This window comes from Cryptotermes secundus, unplaced genomic scaffold (assembly GCF_002891405.2).
Source record: "Cryptotermes secundus unplaced genomic scaffold, Csec_1.0 scaffold381, whole genome shotgun sequence".
NCBI classification, from domain to species: domain Eukaryota; kingdom Metazoa; phylum Arthropoda; class Insecta; order Blattodea; family Kalotermitidae; genus Cryptotermes; species Cryptotermes secundus.
In genome coordinates this window covers 452,766-472,179 of record NW_019731574.1, presented here as the reverse complement: position 1 = coordinate 472,179, position 19,414 = coordinate 452,766, and the positions used below count along the sequence as shown (strand labels likewise).

The window sequence follows — 19,414 nt, the reverse complement described above, 5'->3', positions numbered from 1 at the left end:
GTACTCTATCCAAAATGATTTAAAACAGGAAGATGTTTTATCGCCACTCCTTTTCAACTTTGCTTTAGAATATGGCACTAGGAAGGTCCAGAAAAACCAGGTGGGACTGAAATTAAATGGGACACATCAGCTGCTGGTCTATACTGATATGAATCTACTGGGAGAAAACACAGAAACTTTAACTTACGCAAGCAAGGAGGTTGGTCTAGAAGTAAACACAGAGAAAACTAAAGTACATGCTGCTGTCTCCTCACCAGAACTCAGGGAAAAATCATGACATAGATAGGTAATATATGTTTTGAAAATGTGGCACAGTTCAGATATTTGGGAACGACGATAACAGATCAAAACCTGATTCAGGAGGAAATTAAGAGTCGATTGAACTTGGGTAATGCTTGCTACCATTCAGCCCAGAACCTTTTGTCTTCTCGTCTGTTGAATAAAAACATAAAAACTAGAATATACTACAAAACTACAGTGTTGCCTGTGGTTCTGTATGTGCGTGAAACTTGATCTCTTGACATTAAGGGAGGAACATAGACTGAGGGTGTTTGAGAACAGGGTGTTGAGGAGAATATTTTGACCGGAGAGGGATGAATTTACAGGAGGTTCAAGAAAACTGCATAATGAGGAGCTTCATAACTTGTGCTCTTCGTCAACTTTAATTAAAATGATCGAGTCAAGAGGAATGAGATGGCCAAGGCATGTAGCACGTCTGGGAGAAGAGCAATACATATAGGATACTGGTGGGAAAGCCAGAAGGAAAGATACCATTAGGAAGAAAACGACGTAGGTGGATGAATAATATTAAAATGTATCTTAGAGAGACAGGATGGGGTGATATTGACTGTATTAATCTGGCTTTCGATAGGTACCAATGGAGGACTCTTGTGAACAAGGTAATGAACATTCGGGTTCCGTAAAATTTTGGGAAATTCTTCAGTAGCTGCGTGACTGGCAGCTTCTAAAGAAGTGCTCAGATCCATAAATTTAATTGGTTACGTCATCAAATATATGCTTTTCTCTTCCATCTAACTGATACCGGGGTTCTGCCCTCGGAGGTAAGGCGGCCGAGGCGTGAATTTGACCTATCCATGTTCATCTACTGCTGATGTTAATAAGGCGTGCAACTCTACTGCAAACTCACCTATAAGTCTTGGTGGTTTTGTACTTAATTAAGGACAGGGACAGTTTTATGTTTTCCTGAAGAAGACCATTGTAATCTAGTTGTGAGAGCGCTGAAGTCTGTGGCCAATAAACGGAATTCTGAAGTCGCGTAGCAACATGCTTTTGTGTCACAGCATTCCGTCTCTGTTCGTATACGCGGTATGTTCGTTGAGTTACTCCGGGTTTTTATGAGGCTATATTTTCTTAGTCATTACGTATATTGTCACGTGTATGTGGTTTTGATTGGTGATTTGATTTACTGACCACGTACACACACGACTCGGAACTATACGCAATTACAGCTCCATCGCTAATCTCCACAATTCAAAAATCACCACAGCACCCACTAAGCATTTCCCAACTTTCTGTGTCTTCACCAGCCATTCCCTGGTAACGGCTTCTAACAGTAGAGATTCTTCAGCTTCACATGCTGAAGTTTTCTCTTTATAGACTCCCTTGTGGAACTATCAACTAAGTTCCAAACTTCGCCTCGCTGTAACCTCTCAGCACCGACCACGTAGAAAACACATCTCTTCCATTGTTGTAGTGCAACTGTTGCATTATTAAGAATCTGCTGTCTAACAATGGGAAATTGTTTACCGAGTCGTTGCGTAGACGGCTGTACACGCTACACTACTAAGCATGAAAAGAACACAATGTTTCTAAACGTATATTTCAAGGTATTTCCTTTTGTTTTGGTACGACTTATGCCTGACACACCCCTCTACATCTCTGGAGTTAGAGCTCCAACAGCTGTTGGTCATTACTTTCTTTCATCTGCGAGGTTTGCCAGCTGTCCAATACACCAATATACGTCCACACTTCCAAAAGACCCAAGAAGCAAAAGCCATGAAGCCTCAAATCTGATGATATCGGAGGTCAAGCAACTAGGCCTTCTTCTGGATCGAGTGCCCCATAAACCTGTCATTCCTCGCGCGACGAACTGTTGCTGCAATGTGTTACTGCTATATCTTGATGAGAAATTTCAACTTTGTCTTGTTCCAACTACGGAAAAGAGAAGTTCTCCAGCAAGATAAATGTTTCCAGTGTCTGTGACTGCAACAAATGAAACAGCACATCCTTTTGTTTGTTTAAACCAGGCCACAACAAAAATTCTAGCTACTGAAATATGTTACTTCACAACTAGTCAGAACTTTAAGAATTAGCCTTCGTTTGTGTTTTTTTTTTCAATATGCATAGCGGTTAAGTAGCATCCTGTAACCCTTACGCGGCTTTCTGAATATCCTGCATTATTCCGATATTAACTTTGAGAGATTCAGGAAAACATCTATCAGGATAACTTTTGATCTATGTGAGACTCGAACAAAGTACTTTCAGCATAAGAGTCAGATATGTTACTGTTATTTGAGAAAGGACAGATTATGATATATGCGTTTTTCATAAACTGTTTCTACACCGGTAAATACCATCTGTAGCGTAATCCATAATACAGATTTACAGGAGTTCCTTAGGGGTATCAATGAAATATTTCCGACGAAACACAACACAGGTAAGTCTGCCACAGAGAAAAATAATAATGTCATGTGCCCGGGGTTCCCGTGACTAATAAGACGGGTTTTGGATTTGATGATCGAATTTATTGGACCCTTATACAACTGGTTATAACATTTCGCAAATCATAATCTTTTACTGGTCACTTTCGAGTTCTCCCCACACTATACTAATCTCCTACTCCAATTCCGTTGTACTCCATTGTACTCTGTCAATTCTCCTTCCGTCTTATATAAGTCCTCTGCACGGACCCAACGGAAAATACAATTTTCTGTTGGCAATAATGCGTGTTTATTGATCCGTTACCTAGCAATGGATGTCCTATTGTTAAGCGTGTATGTTTCAGGATGTGTTTACCGAGTCGTTGCCTAGCAATGGGTCTACGCGTCACGATAATAATGTGTTCATGTAACGTGCTATATACCGTTTCGTTCTGAGTAAAAATATATCATATAAAATCCCGCCAGTAGCAATTAAGCAATTAAGGTATAAATCTGATGTGACGCAGCTAATTATAGAGATCATTTCAACACAAGGCAGATTAAGGCGCCTTTACTAGCGCAGTGTAGTGGCTAACACTCCTGCTTCACATTCAAGATGTCCCATGTTCGAATCCGAACGCGGAGATATTTTAAATCGATCGATGATGTCGCACTGACTGCTGTTACTAGGAAACAGCACAAGATTAATGTGAACAATGGATTATTCTCTGAAATTTTAAACCAGTTCTAAGAAACATGATCTAGAATATAAAAACAGAACGACATCACCGCGTATTACATGAATTCAAGAGAAAGGTAATTCAACTTTCGTGCTTTTCTCCCGCACTAATATTTTTAGACACAAATGTGATTATACCGTGACCGCCTCTGTGGTCTGGTGGTCAGAGTTTCTGGCTACATATCCAGAGGTCCCGGATTCAATTCCGGCGCTACCTGATTTTCCGAGAAGTAGTGGGTCTGCAATGGGGTCCACTCAGCCTCGTGAGAATAATTGAGGAGCTATTTCAAGGAAATAGCGGCTCCGGTCTTGAAAACCGAGATTAATTGCCGTGGAGATCCATTTCGCTGACCATGTGACACCCTCTATCCGCTAAATTTGGCACTAACTTCGCCGATAAGCGACGGTCGTTAGGTCGGTATAGTTCGTTTGCGGAATAAATGTCACGGAGTGTGTTTTTCTTTTTTTGTTTGTGATGACACCAAACAGGGCGTGTTTCAGTGATTAATTTTTACATTTAATGACGTGTCCAAGTGAATGAGATACGAATATCATGAATAGGTAATGATCTGTTAGGAAGCTGCCACGTATTGCAATAAGATATTACACAAATATTCACTTGGAGATAATTCTGACAGGATTGGAACAGATGCCTTTCAAATGAAAGTCTACAGGCTTGCCGAAACAAAATCTTTGTATTCAATATCATGAAGAGGTGGAAAGAAATAGGGGGTTGTGTGTGAGGATTTAACGGTAGGGAAGCTTATATTCCAAACTGTAAATCTCTCCCTTGAATTCTCAACGTGTGTCATACACGTGGATGAGGAGAACATGTGCATTTATAAGGAAGTTTTAATTATATGAGGACTCTGGCGACGAAAAGTTAAAGCCTTCTCTTGAACCACAGGTTATTCCACAGAGCTGGACCACACCGGCAGTGCATATGGCCGGAGTCACGTGATTTACACATTCCTTTCCCTAACATTCACAAACTTACTTCTCATCAAGGACCCTTGCAGTTATGCTACATGATATACTGCAACATGCACTATACACTGAGTGCTGCTAGAACATACAGCATGCTAGGTGATGTAATTAATTTGCAAATTCCTGTGACAGCGGTACAAACGTTGAGTATCACTAGCTCGAATCCTGCTGATGGGGTGGGTTTTGTTGGCACTTCGGGCGAAAATGGTCTTAGACTGATTCAAAATCTAAGGAATTCTGCCGTGTGTAAAAAAGGTAAATCTGTCCCTGTGTTTAATTAAGCATTATGTCACGAAGACGTAAGGGGAAGTGGGAGTATGACTCCATCATTCTTGACCTCGGCACTAGATGGAGGTGAGTGGTAAGCTTTAAGATCCGGCCGCTTTATCCCCGGGGAAAGAGCTCTCAATACACATTGAATGGGAGGCTGGGTAAGTCTCACAACAGGTCTGGATGACGTGGAGAACAGAACATTTTTACCCCACCGGGACTCGAACTCCGACCTGTCGGTCGTAGCCCGTAGCCAGTCGCTATGCCGACTGCGCTATCCCCTCCGCGTCGTTATATTCATTTTATTTCATGTAATTTAATTTATTTCAATTTCATTTACTTGACTTAACTAGCTACGGTTCAGTTAACTTTAATTTGCCTATATTTAATTCAGATTGATTCACTTCAAATTCATCTTCAAATTTGTCTTTAACTTAAATTTAATTTACTTTACTTTAAGTTCAATTTTAGCCCGGTTTGCCTCATTTAATTCACTTAAATTTGCGCCACTTTAGTTCAGTCGTACATAATTCACTTCACATTAAAGTATAAGATATTCAAAGGAACTTTCTTCCTGATTAGACGTTAAACATCACTTTGGAAATTAGGCCAGAACTATCTTCCCAGGTAATGAGAGGGTAAAGATGTTACAAGGGGCGGAAAAGTCTGCGTGCTAAAACGTGAGATGATGCGTGGTGCTAACTTGTAGCCTTAACGTCCTGAGAGCAGTAAATTCTAATGCGGTTTACCAGTCACGTGTCCAGGTCTGAGGCCTAGCAATTACAAAGACGGGGGGGGGGCAGGGTCAGCAAAACCCCAGGGCTAATTGCATTTAAATGGTCGGAAGGCAGGCAATTTCAGAAACCGCCCCCAACACCAGAATTTTTTTCTGTTCCTATTTTGCTCTCTCTCTCTTTCTCATTATAAGCATGTAAAATCATTTGATAAATTAATGAATATCATTAAAACATTAATACTGGTCCATAACTGCAATAACCTTGTTTGAAATTTCCACTGAATATAAATGAGTGCTAATTATTTTAATGTGGACAGGTAACATGAATTAGAATGTACATGCAGACTTATCATTTCAAACTATTAGCAATTTTGAGGTCTCAAAAACGTTTATGCATACAGAAACTACGGTCACAATTTGTAGACATTAATGGACAATGTATAAACCTTCCTATCTTTCTTCCTCTCTCGTTCTTTCCTTCTCGTAGTTAGCACAAAACAGAACGTGAAAGCAGAGCGCTCTAGCGGCATAATTGTTTCATATAACATTGTTAACATTATAAGCTATATGAAAGTTGAAATAAAATATAAAATAGGGGTTGTTGTCGTGGTAGAAAAATACAATTCATTTCATGAATAAGAAGCTTAACTTATTTTAAACAAAGAATTTTAAAATTCAATTAAATAATCCATTTCATGCAAATAAAAATTTACGTTTGAAGTAAAAACTCTGTAACGGAGCGTGACTACACACACGAGTAAAATGGCAATGAAATATACGTGGGCATGTATGTTGGTGTGTGTGTGTGTGTCTGTGTGCGAGTGTGGGAGCTTGGAATTTTAACACCACGATATGACAAAAATATAAAAAATACACACTTTTACATATAATCAGGAGTTCTTTATTTTAAACGCAAGTTTTATATTTACGTTTGAGATAAAATAACCATAAGCTTATTAAATTAAGCAATGTTGTAGAGAAATTCTGGCGTCCATTTAAGATTAAATGTTTATATCTATACAGTATGGATAGCAGGAAGGGTGGCGTAATATCTGTAGTGTAGTGGAAGAAGGATTAAACCAGTAAATGTCTCTTTTCATGAAAAGAGGAAAAGATTTCAGATGTTTATGTGGTAATGTACCGAACTAAGCATTTCATCGCGTCACTGAATAGAGACAAAACCTGGGTTTTTATTCGATCTTTTTCACTAGGAGAAATCTGAGATGAATTGTCTCGTTCATATTGCTTCTGACTTCACTCTATCTCCGATAACATAACAGAAATATTGTGACGTGCCGCCAGGAAGGCCGTATGATAAAATGTTCATCACTGGTCAACGGCTCGCAATGCCTAGGGAAACGCTGTCCCGTGGATGAAAGTCTAACAGTGAGGTTTCCACCGTTATTTGTAACGAATTCTTTGGGGCAGTTACATGACAACGGCTTGAAGTCATAACGCATCCACTGCTAAGCAACAGCTAGCAAACCTAGGCAACGAACTGTTTGAGGCAGACACGTATCCCCGCGGCAAAAGGAAATTCGTTGCATAGAAGCGGGCGAAACGAATCCCTTCGACAAGGTGTTCCCTATTCAGTCCGAGTGCAGACGAGTGGAGACGGGGTGGAATACCTCCAACGTGACGACCGTGACCCTGCGAGTCGTAGGAGGCGACGAAAGGGGAAGTCTCAAATCTGAGACAGTAAAATATGGACACAAGTACCAAGGGACTCGGACCCGAGAAAGACTGCGCTGGCAAGGGCCAGCAGTATATACGAAAGACAGACCCGTCGTCTCGTCAGAGAGGGCGCCCCACAAAAACAAGACCGTGTCAAACAGTAATAAATATCCGGTCATGAGCCCCATGTGGGGATAGACACCAAGACCTACTGACTGTGACTGACCGTCAGTCACAATGTGACTTTGACTTTGACTTTGAGACCAGTAGATTTCGTATCCGACGAGAGCTAAGGACAGTTGGGCTCCGAGCAGACCAGAAGACGCTTCACCGAGAATAGCGGTGCGAGAGTGTTGTAACATTGCAGAGGAAACGTCTGACGAAGTTATAAGTCCGCGTGATTGTATTTGTGAGTGTAAAGAGTAATTGTCCAATAAATATTCGTCCAAATCCGAGGCCCATACAATTTCTTGTCGTGTTGCCTAGGAAACACGTGACAATATAATTACAGCCTATGGTTTATCAGCAGAGTCCACATACATCCATAATACCCTATATTATATGGTTCCTCTGTCTAGAACTTATAAAGCATGGTCATAAAGTTTACTTCGCTGTGCCCTGTTTATTGTTCTTGAGATAAAAAAAAACAGAGCCAAGAAATATTTGAAGAAACGTGTCTGCTTAATCTCCTATCAAGTTTCTTATCCGTACCTGAAATAGCGCATTAATTATTCTATAACAAGTTGTTAACTACAGATTTTTCCCTATTATCCTTTTAGCACTAATAAAAGAGCCTTCATAAAAATGTGTATCCCCGTTTTATCAATATTGTCACGTGACATTATAGTCGGGGTTTGGATTGGTATTCGTATTTATCGAACACTTACAGAAAGTAACTACAAATAACTATGACAGTGTCAGTGAGATACACATTCGTCGCAATAGAGACTCGGCACGGACGTCATAGAAAACATATTTTATATTATTGTGTGTTCACTCGTTGCTGGGGTAACAACGTGTCCACAGAGCTGTTCCCTAGCAACGGCTGTTGTACTGTCGCCTGTTTACACAGCTGTTACTTGGCAGGTGGTCTACATGCCACAATATATTTGGCGACACAAAATTTCAGGACCTCGTATTCGGTAACGCTAGCATTTCATTCGCCTCAGAAACTGACACATTTGTCATATTATCATAATTATGATGGGAATTAGAAGTAAAAAATGTGGGGTAGCCGTGAATTGCATCGCGGCCATACAAATTGTCATTAATGTCCGTCGAATTGTTCGAAAGAGAACAGACAGACACACGAGAACTGCAACTGAACTCGCAAAATGGTAACATAAACAGGACAAAAACGTAAACAAATAATTATTTTAAGTTTTGGTTTGTAACCTCGACCTAGTTATATGCAAGGAAAGATGTTCAATCACCTCAAAACGTCCTAACATCAGCAATAATACTTTAGCAAATCATATTAAAATATTCGTCTGAAATTATTTTGTTTTAGTGCTGGACAGTGACAGCCAAGATGCCATATAAAACTGTCAAGAAGGTGAGGATTAACTAAAATATAGTTTATAGCAGCACCACAGTACGAAAAAGAAACAAAACAAACTCCGTGGCCTGTAGTCCGCAAGCGAACTACACCGAACGAGCGACCGCCGCTTGTCGGCGAAGTTAGCGCCAACTTTATCGGACAGAGGGTGTCGCGTGGTCAGCGCAACGAATCGTCACGGCCGTTAATTTCGGTTTTCTAGACCGGAGCCCCTATTTCCTTGAAACAGCTCCTCAATTATCCTCACGAGGCTGAGTTGACCCCGTTCCAGACCCATTACTTTTCAGAAAATCTGGTAGCGCTGGGAATCGAACACTGACCTCTGGATATGTAGCCAGGGACTCTGACCACTAGACCACAGTGGCGGTCTCGAAAAAGACACACACAAAGAAAAACAATATTTTTCCCGTTAAGGTCTGTGATTTTGATTATAAGCATTTGTTGAGACGTTCAGCACGGAGCAGTACCCTGAATTACCTTGCTAATACAAGAGAACACTTCTAGTAAATTAACAGTAAGTTCGGGTTTTGATACAGCGTCCCTCAGATCTGATGCGAAATATATGAAGTATTCATTGTGTTGGGGCAAAGAGCGTACTTAGAATCTCAACTCATTACGACCTCTGGGAACACATGTCAGGGTAAGAAATTGTAAAAATATCTCACAGTACGTTGGCAATTTTAGCCAACACCTGGGGAGGAACACCAATTTGAAACATTCTCTTCACGTAGGGGGCAGGACCCCAAGGAACACCGTCTCACTTCAAATCTACCAAACACATACATTTCAAGGGTTCGTGACCTCACTTTTCGCGTACAAAAGAACTAATGGATGGGATACATAGTGCAATGCAGGCACATGATTCGTAAGACGTGTGTGCCGTGCAGATTAAGTGTCACCATCTCGTGGGGAAAGCAAAATATAACTAAATCCACAGCGCTGGGAGTTTCTTTAAAACCCGATAGTTGCTCAGTTGGTTCCGTCATTTCTTGAGCAATGTTTTTTTTTTTTTTTTGCCTTCCAGATTATGGAAGCAGGTTCCTCCGAATCTTTAATAAATATCTACAAAACTACAAGGCGTCATATCACAAACTAACTAACTCTGTGGTCCTAGCAAGCAAGCCAACTATACCGACTGAGCGACCGCCGCTTGTCGGCGAAGATATTGCCAGCTTTAGTGGATAGATGGTGTCACATGGTCAGCGGAACGGATCTCCACAGTCGTTAATTTCGGATTTCTAGACCGGAGCCGCTATTTTTGCATTCAAGTAGCTCCTCAATTATCCTCACGAGACTGAGTTGACCCCGTTGCAGACCCACTACGTCTTACAAAATCTGTTAGCGCCGGGAATCGAACCCGGAACTCTGGATCTGTCGCCAGGAACTGTGACCACTAGACCATAGAGGCAGCCGGTTAACAGAGGATAAATATTCAGCAATTTTCCTGTGTTTACAGGACCCGAAGATTCATTAACAAGTTTACAATTATTCCTCCGAGGGACTTTTTTTTTTTTCCTTGGCACTACAGCCGCAGTGGACCTAGGCCTACCTCCATTAACTTCTCCGTTCGGTTTTTTTTTAATCTTAGACATACGGTAGGACTCCTTGGGCGGGTGATCAGCTCGTCGCAAGGACTCTACCTGTACACAAACACAGAAAAACGCACACAAACATCCATGCCCTGAGTGGGATTCGAACCCATGATCCCGGCTACCGAGCGAGCGAAGAGAGTGAACGCCTTAGACCGCTCGGCTACCGTGACCGGCCCGCAAGACTTTACCCTGAGCATAACTCACAGCAGGCTTCTCTTGGCCAGTACAGTATTACACTGCCATCCACGTCAGTACCTCTCATATGGTCTATGCATTTCTCATCGCATACAGACGTACCGCATTTCCGACCCATCCCATCTGTCTAATCTATCTACCTTAATAATATTTAGAAATGCTGTCAAGCCCCATGTCATATGGATATACACTTCCTCTCACACGTAACTCCTACACTAGATGGAGGTGAATGGTCATTGTGACGCTCTGGTCGCTTTATCCCCGCGTAAAGAGCACCCGATAATCATTAGTATGATGATAGGAGGTTCCCAAAGGAGGTCTGGCAGCTGTGAAGAGGATACCTTCTGAAAATCGAAACCTGATCCCTCGGTCGTCCAGATTTTACTTAGTTGCTATACCAACAGAACTATTTTGGCTCCGCAAAGTACGTATTTGGTAAAACATGATATATTCAATTAATCATCATTGTATTAAGAAGTATGGGGGAGCGGAGGTATGACTCCACCATTCTATTTTGGTGCTAATGAAGCTCATTATGTAATTCTCTTTGTTCTCGTGTTTCTTCCTCTCTATTTTCTCCAGATAATCCTCTCGTGATTGAATGTGGAACAGACAGAAGCAGCTTGTTAACGGACCACCTTTCCCACGCACTCAGAAGAAAGTCGGTACTATTTTGTTGACCAGAAACGAAGTGTCAAATAAAAGTAATACTGCAAAATTGATGGCAGTTTCGCAGCTTCTTTATAGACGAGGAACAAGCACTGAGTCTCGCTGAGTAGCAAGCCGCTACAATCAAGGTGGCAGTGAGAGGTGATGCCACAACATGGCGACGTTGTATATTGCTCTATATATGACTAGGATTTCAACCTCGATTCCTTTCTTTATCCTCTTTCAGAAGAGTAATGATAGGATTCTCGCTTTCCACCAAGGAGGATTAGACAAAATGGGGAGGAGCAGGAACGTATATTTCAGCTACTAAGTACGTGGTAACAGGATATGTTGCGTCATCAACGTCTTTACCGTTTGGACATCATGTCAATACGCGACACCGGCCAGACCGTGTGGGATCTGTAGGGATCAAAGTGGCACTGGGGCGGGTTTTATCTAAGTATTTCGGTTTCCCTTGCCAATTCAGATTCCACCAACTGCTCCACACTCGTTAATCAACCTAACATCTGACGCTACTTAGTCTCGACGCTGACAGCGTCGTTAAATAACCAACTAACTAACTACATGGAGCTGAGCCCTTCTTGAGAAGTCGCCAATTGTGCAGGAACTCAAGAACTTCTCAGCATTTTCACACTGTTCACAAGAGCCCTCCACCGGTCCCTATCCTCAGCCAGATCAATCCAGTTCATATCACCCCATTTCATCCATTTTAATATTATCCATCCACCTATTTATTGGTCTTCCTAGTAGTTTATTCCCTTCTGACTTTCCCACCGATATCATGTATGCATTCCTCTACTCCCCATTCGTGTTACATTCCCTGCCCATCTCATCCCCCTTGACTTCATCATTCTAATTATGTTTGGAGAGGAATACAACTTAAGGAGATCCTCATTATGTAGTTCTCTCCAATCTTCCGTCGCTTCATCTCTCTTCAGTTCAAATATTCTCCTCAACACTCTGTATATATTCCTCCCTTAATGTCAGAGACAAAGTTTCGCACCCATACAGAAGCACGTCCAAATTATAGTTTTGTACGAGTATCTAATAACCAACTTAAAAAGGAACATACCAGTAACCGGTGATTTGTATACGTAATCACGAAGACAAACGTTATTTAATGTCCTGAATTGTTCACTAGTTTCGTAGGTGTAAACAGTTTTATCCGAGCTTTGTTTCGTTTGTTTTCAAGCTCTTGCGATTTATGCTCATCCCCAGTAATAGCAGACCACATTAATTACCTAACTACTAAAATTTTTGTAGCATAAAATATATATCGATCATTCATTATTCAGGAGTCAGCAAAATGATAAACTTTTAAAAGACTGAATAACAGCAATATGAGACTTGAGATGTTGATGGCGGCGACCATACCTTCTGTAGTTATCCTGAAAACAATGGCAGTATATTCTTTCGAAACGTTAGTATCCACCCACTAGACGACCGTGAGATGGAAGCAGTAGGCTCTGGTATTGTTGCTTCCCTGCTCTGTCAGGTCTCATGTCACAATATTAAAGGTCTAACTTATGCCATGAATTCGTTAAACCCTATACTTGACGTTTCGGTTGATGTTTCCTTTGGTCATGTGCTTTACGACTCTGTCAATACGTAGACTATAGACATAGTAGGATGACTGATACACAATAAATCAGAATGAATTTGAAAGGAAGCAACTGATACGTGCCCAAGATACTATCCGGGCATTTTGCTGGACAGGCTGAAGAAACCCACGGAAAACCTCAATCAAAATAGTCGGTTTCCCGCCCGAGATTCGAATCGGATGTTTCGCGGATACAAGTCTAGAGCGTTACAGTTGTACCAATCATCTCGGAAGCTGCTTGACATTTGCGAAGTACAAACGCGGCTTCAGTTTGATACAGAATAATGACCAGACCTTTTCCTCCAAGGCGAAACCAACAAGCTTTTTCGCCCACACAAGACATCGGATACGAAAAAAAGAGGGCAAGAAATGGCGATGGTAAAGAAAAGGGAAAAAATATTAACGCTGCAAAAGTATCCCTGTTATGAAACCGTGGAAACGGCCAGAAGCCATGACTACACCTAATTCAAACCCAGTCTTCTGTACAAAGACACAGAGACGGCTTGGAGTGTGAACATTTCCCTCCTACGGCCTCACATGGAGTACTGACAGATATATTTGTACTTATCACTCAAAAAAACTTTTGTGATTTTAGTCCCCAAGCGAACTATACCGACCGAGCGACCGCCGCTTGTCGGCGTAGTTATATAAAAACCGTGTGGAATGAGTCAAACGCAATTTCCGGTTAACATAGCAGCAAATTGTTGAGCGTTAACACGCTGCGTGAAGGTAAGTTACGTAGTAGGTCACGAACGGGAGAGAAGTCTTTAGTTTCAGCGTATCCAGTCTGCTCTTTGAGCACTGATAATATTTTGATGTGGATATGTGCACTGTAGTATGCCATATGAAGTAGACAGTTTAGAACTTGTTATTTGTGCGTATTATTCGTAGGAGATGCTTGCTATCATTCAATACAGAACCTTTTGTATTTCCGTCTGTTGTCTAAAAACAGAAGAATTAGAATATAAAAAACTATAATTTCGCCTTTGGTTCTGTAGGGGTGTGAAACTTGGTCTCTTGACATTAAGGGAGGAACATAGACTGAGGGTGTTTGAGAACAGGGTGTTGAGAATATTTGGACCGAAGAGGGATGAAGTGACAGGAGATCGGAGAAAACTGCATAATGAGGAGCTTCATAACTTGTACTCTTCTCCAAGTATAATTCGAATGATGAAGTCACGGAGTAAGAAACTGGCAGGGCATGTAGCATGAATGTGAGAGAAGAGGAATGCATATAGAATATTGGTGGGAAAGCCAGAAGGAAAGAGACCACTAGGAAGACAATGACGTAAGTGGGTGGACAACATTAAAATGGATCTTAGAGAGATTAGGTCTCGAATGATCTGGCTGGGGATAGATACCGGCAGATGACTCTTGTGAACAAGGTAAGGAACCTTCAGGATCCACAGAATGCTGGGAACTTCCTGAGCAGGCGCACAATTGGCGGTTTCTCAAGAAGGGCTTAGCTCCATGAGTGAGTGATTCGTAAGAGATGACGTTAAACGCCAGCCTTGATGCACCGTTCGATAGCATGTAGGGCTGGAAAGGTATACGGGTGAGAACAATGGAAGTTGATAGTACGAAAGTTTAAGTAAAAAGATTATGAGACTTCAAGTTGAAATATTAACAGATTTCACAGTAGCAAATATACACAGAATTAACACTACAATTTTAAGTTACGCCTATAGCTTACATCGGACCATCCGACAGCCTCCCACATACACAGCCACGTTCATCCGACTTTACCTCCCGGATGAGTGAACGATTTGTGGGAAGTTGAACAGATGAGGCAGTGAAAATGCAAACGAAACGGAGAGATTCGTCTGTACTGCAAGGAGCACTCACATTTGGTCCAGTTCGGTGGTGCTGTCACCTCTGTGGACACAGTTACTGAGCAAAGTTGCCTTACATGTTTCTTCTGTACCCACTCTCCATCTTCTGTTCTTACCATTCAAGCATTAATAGTGGCAACAGTGAACACGTTTACTTCTCGGTTCTTCATCCCTCACAAGCAAGCAGGGGGTCCAATGCAACGATCTTCTCTGAATGTAGTATATAAAATGAATGTGTCGGATTTCATGAACATTTTCATCCTATATATCCTGATATCGAACAATCCACAGTCTGTTTTCGAGCATCCCATGAGAGCAGGTGTCCTGTTCAAACTGCGCATTAAGTTACTTGCATGTACCTCTGCTAGCGAAGCGGACTGCGTGCCTATACGATACGTCCCCTCGCCTTCGTTATCACTGCATACATTGGCTGAATTACGGCGTTCGACGACCTTCGTTCCTTTCCGTCTTCCTGAGACGATTGTAGTATAATACAAATCGCGCACAATACCTAGCGAATATTGAGCTGTGCGCGGTGTGAAGCGAAGTAAAGACCAATGCTTCCCACACTCAATTCCCGGATAGTGCTTTGGTGTCCTACAGCACAGGACACTGACTAGTGGCGAACTCTTAACGACATAGTAACGAACCTTATGGGTTCACGAAATATGGAGAATTTATTGACCAGTTAAACGACTATGGACAGCTCTATGACTCAGCTAAATGATGCTAATTTTGTTATAAGAATGGTCTGTTTGTAAGTGTGTATCATCAAATCTTCTCTCTAACGATCTAATGGCGTCGGTATGCTATTTACAGACATAAGCTGTGTCACCAAAGCTTGAACATGTTTTCCCTTCGGATTTGAAAACATCTCCTTGTTTCTTCAATACGTATGAATTCAATGGATAACATATCAAAATGGGCCGCGCCATAGCTCAAGCGGTTAGTCGCTGGCTTCCCAACGCGGAGGCCCGGGTTCGATCCCGGGGTCTGGTCAAGTGGGATTTGTGGTAGACAAAGTGGAGCTGGGGAAGGTTTTCTCCGAGTAATTCGGTTTCCCCTGCCAATCTTCATTCCACCAATTGCTCCACAATCACCCTCACCTATCATCTGGGGCTGGTACAATAGGCCAGAAGTGGCCGCAGTACAAAGGACTTAGTACCACCCCACTAGCAATAAAAAAAAACAAATCAGGATAGGTTGTGTTTTACAAAGTCAATGTAAACATGCACTCAAGTTCTGCCTTACATGGCCTGTGTTAAATGGACTAAAGTACACGGCCACCATGTTGTAAAACAATTATAAATAGGTTCCAGCGTATCTATGTGGCTGTTCTCTAACCTATCACCAACGGGATCTCCAGACCTCGGCTCGGAGTACATTTTAAAAACTGTAAGGTAAAGTTGAATTCGCCTCTGTGGTCTACTGGTCGGAGTTCCTGGCTACAGATACAGAGGTCCCGGGTTCGATTCCTGGTGCTACCAGATTTTCTAAGTAGTGGATCTGGAAAGGGGTCCACTCGGCCTCGTGAGGATAACTGAAGAGCTATTTCTAGGAAATAATGGTTCCGGTATAGAAAACCTAAATTAACGACCGTGGAGATTCGTTGCGCTGACCACGCTACACCCACTATCCCCTGAAGTTGGCATTAACTTCGTCGACAAGCGACAGTCACTCGGTCGGTATGGTTCGCTTGCGGACTAAAGCGACGGAGTTTTTTATTTGTAAGGCAAAGTTGTTCCTGTGCTTAACTATTTAAGCACTACACCACGAAGGCGTTTGGGGGAGTGCATGTATAAATTCACATTTTCTTTACCTCGGCACTAGCTGGAGGTGAGTGGTCAGCTTCACGCCCCGGCCGCTTTACCCCCTGGGAAAGGGTCCCTGGTACCCAATGGATAGGAGGTTGGGTGGAACCCAGAACTGGTCTGGACGATGTGGAGAAGAGAAAATTCTTTACTCGCCCGGGACTCGAACTCCAACCCCTCGGTTGTCGAACCTTTAGCAAGTAGCTATACCGACTGCGCTATTCCGAACTGTAGCTATTTAAAAAGATAATTCTCAAGACACTTCAGGGCCAAATTAATGGCCCCTGAGACGCTGATATGTGCCGCCTGACCTGTGGTTTGAGAACCACCCCTTTAACACCCCATTTACATTTAGTTTTAATATTATCGTTTCATGTTTCTATCCGTAACACAACCCCAGACATTTCTACTTTTACTACTAACATTTTCATGTACTTACAGAATCAAAGCTACCAACAGTGTTACTGTAAACTACATCATAACATCATCGCAGACCTATCAACCTGAAAGCGTAGTTTCATATTCAGTCTAGTTTCAAGGTCAAAGGAATTGTTTCAAATGAAACTAGTCACCATTTACCTTAAATCCAAAATACTTAATTACTAGAACTTTCAACTTATACATTATCAATACTACAAGTTATCTTCAATTTGTTATTACGCACTAAGACGTTTTCAAACACTTACATCCAAGTGATCCAATGGGGCAGCAAACAGCCACTTTTTGTATGCAGTTACGATGATGTTATTTATATTGTATAACACTGCTTATAACACACTTATGACACACAACACAAAATATAATCCCGCACTTCGACACATACACACAACACAGATTAATACGGTTTTTAAAATAATTTAACTTCACTCCCGTCCCGGTCTTCCATGCAAAGAAGCTATGCGAACAAGTGGCATCCTGCAATCGGATGTGTTCGGGAATTTCCGTCGCGACACGGAATATGGCGGGAAAACTGCTTCTAGAATACCCGCCACATTTTGAATGTACACTTTAATGTACTTTTCTTTATCTTGACGAGTACCAGAACAAGATCGTGAATTAATGACTGACAATAACACACACACACACAAAAAAGAAATCCGAAATACGACAGCGCCTGAATTTACTCACATACTTCTAGCCGCTTCCTAAACTTGATTATTTAACGATGCTGCCAGTATCGCGACTATATAGGGGCCGCGTCATAGCTCAAGCTGTTAGTCGCTGGCTCTCCACCGCGGCGGCCCGGGTTCGATCAAGTGGGATTTGTGGTGGACAAAGTGGGGCTGGGGTAGGCTTTCTCAGAGTACTTCGGTTTCCCCTGCCAATATTCATTCCGGCAATTGCTCCACAATCACCCTCACCTATCATCTGGGGCTGGTACAATAGGCAAGAAGTGGCCGCAGTACAAGGGACTTAGTCCCACCCCACTAGCAATTAAAGAAGAAATCGCGACTATATAGGGTCTACGATAGAATGATTAATGAATATGGAGCACTTATGACCTAACTTTGTGTCGGACCTGCGCCGCCACGGTCGGATGCTATAACTACTTCCACAACACAGCAAAACTTGTATCAATTCTGAATTTTGAAATATTAAACTCTGTTCTACATAATTATGAGTATTCAAATATTAGGGTGGCCGAATCAAAGACACGACAGGGGGGGGGGCAACTGTATGACCACTGGCAGAGTGGGGAGACGCCGGGCATTCCCTTTTCCCAAGGTCTTTTGGAAAAAAAAATGAAACTGAAAAAGGAAACACCTCTATGTAATATTGTTTTTTTTTTCCGTGGTCTGTAGTCCGCAAGCAGCGAAACGAATCCCGCGGCCGTTAATCTCGGTTTTCTAGACCGGAGCCGCTATTTCCTTGAAATAGCTCTTCAATTATTCTCACAAGGCTCAGTGGACCCCGTTCCAGATCCACTACTTCTCAGAAAATCTGTTAGCGCCAGGAATCGAACCCGGAACCTCTGGATCAGTAGCCAGGAACTCTGACCACTAGACCACAGAGGCAGTTCTATGTAATATTAACGTCAAAAAAATTGCAAGCATTCTTTAAAGAATCATACTTCTATTGTCTAGATAATGTGGGACCCTCAACGTCTCACAACCCTATGGGCCTTCATGGCCCGTTACAGGGATAGCTTTACTTTTTTTTTACTTTATCCTGAACAGTCTAGGGCGATTAGTAAAAGTGGTTTTAACTGGGTTAAACATACCTTGTAAGTGAATTTCCTGGTAGCACCCTCGACACCCTTGTGAAAAATTCTGGAGGTGGCCATGGAAATATATGTATATAATGATTCAATGAGGGAAGTTGAAGAGACCACTTGGAAGACCTAGGTATAGATGGGTAAAGGTAAGGTAAAGTTCTCCCTGTAACAGGACGTGGAGGCCCATAGGGTTGAGAGATGTTGAGGCTCCTACATTTTGTAGATAACTGGCTCACAGATAGCAGTAAGGTTGTCATCCTAATGTGCCAGCTGCCCTTTACCTCCAGGAAGATTCCTGGTACTCATTTCTGTCAGAGGCTGAGTAAACCCCAGGGCCATAATGCAGCTGGGATAATTAGATCAACTGAAAAATTCAGTGTTCTCATCAGGAATTAAACCTGGAGCCTTCCTGCTTATAGCACAGTGTCTCAACCAACTACACTACCGCGTGCCCCCAGCTACAGATAGGATATTCCATAATATTAAAATGTATCCTAAACAAATATGATGATATGGGCTGCATTAATCTGTTTAATGATAGCGATTAGTTGCAAGATCTTGGGAACAAAGCAATGAATCTCCTCGTTCTGGCAGGTAATTTGATTAGCTGAGTGACTATTCACTTTTCATGGACTCTGCTGCAAGAATATTTATGGATGAAATACAAAACTTTGTATAAAAATTCTAAACTAAAATTGAAAAAAAGTAAGATGGTAACATATTTCACTTATTCTTTGGAGGTGTTCTGCTCAAATCATGACCATGGAATCTTCAAGACATTAAAACTGTGAAGAGTTCTATCTTTTGGAATATACTTGTAATTCCATGCAGTCCAGTGAAAGTCAACCAACATTTTGGAGGAACAGTAGTGAAGAA

The 19,414-nt window shown here is 41.9% G+C and overlaps 1 long non-coding RNA gene across 1 annotated transcript in view; it reads right to left on the bottom strand.

Moving 5' to 3' along the window:
• Window positions 1-17,242, bottom strand: part of LOC117282537 — a 400,895-nt gene extending 383,653 nt beyond the window's left edge. The window contains exon 1 of the long non-coding RNA XR_004513304.1: window positions 17,010-17,242. This is a non-coding gene — a long non-coding RNA (uncharacterized LOC117282537). The remainder of the gene's footprint in view (window positions 1-17,009) is intronic.
• Between the last annotated feature and the right edge of the window lie 2,172 nt (window positions 17,243-19,414).